Genomic DNA, 1,071 nt, shown 5'->3' with positions numbered 1-1,071 from the left:
TCCTTGGTTTGAACTGTATCTCTTATGTTTTTGTTTAGCTTTTCTACTGCCTGGTCTTTCTTTTCCAGTTCTCTTGTGATTTCTTCCAGCGCCAATTCTGTCATCCAATTTCTTCTCCTAATAGCATTAACTTAATCTCATAGTCTCTGCTCAGTCACTTTAAACATAACCTTCTCTACCCAAACTGTTAACATCCGTTTTCTATAACCCCGCTTCTTTTAGGTTCATTGTCGAAGTAGTACTGCATCGCTATCCTGTTTTCTTCGTTGATCCACATCCTTCTCCTTATTCTCTTTATTTGTTGATGTTGTCTTAGGATAACAGCTGTGATCAGCCTTCATCTCTACTGATCCTCTGCCGAACGAGAGGCCTTCCCTTAAAGGTCCAATATCATTTTCGCTGCTACCAGCAGAGTTTGTCTTGTCTCTCATAAACTGAGGTAAGGTAATGTTCGTCACCAACGTCATCACCACTATTATTATTCAACATCTGGTAGTTTCAAGTAACTTTTTTATTGCATCGCTTGCTTCACTTTCCTGTTGGTGAGGTGTGTGCAGCATTTCCTTCTTGTTTTTGTTTTTGTTTTTTTTTTCTTTTGATGGGGAGAGTATTGTATTTCATCAGTATGTTTTGTTATGGGGTATTCTGTTGTATTAGTGTTTGGATTGCGTGTTGTTTGTGCAGTGTAGGTTCTGTTCTTCTGCTGGATATCGGGCCTGTGTGGCATATGTTGTTGGGTTAATTCAATTTATTGGGTATTCCCTGTATGAGTTTATTACTGTATATTTTTAAGAAGTGTTGCGTTGTAGTGTTGCGTTGTAGTGTGTGTAAATCATTTCATTGCAGTCGTTGTCTTTCCATCGCTCCTTTCTGGTTTTGTTATTCGTTTGGGCAGTGACATTAAGAGATGGGTCTATCTATGTAGTTACAAAGTAAATCATGTCCTAGAATTTCTTGAGAATGACAAATGCCATTTTCGAAACTTTCGACCGTTGAGTCCCTTCTTAATTTCTACCGAATGACAATTGTGTGTGTGTGTGTGTGTGTGTGTGTGTGTGTGTGTGTGTGTGT

Source organism: Octopus bimaculoides, chromosome 2 (assembly GCF_001194135.2).
Source record: "Octopus bimaculoides isolate UCB-OBI-ISO-001 chromosome 2, ASM119413v2, whole genome shotgun sequence".
NCBI classification, from domain to species: domain Eukaryota; kingdom Metazoa; phylum Mollusca; class Cephalopoda; order Octopoda; family Octopodidae; genus Octopus; species Octopus bimaculoides.
The sequence above is the reverse complement of the archived record's forward strand: the minus strand, read 5'-3'. Positions refer to the sequence as shown.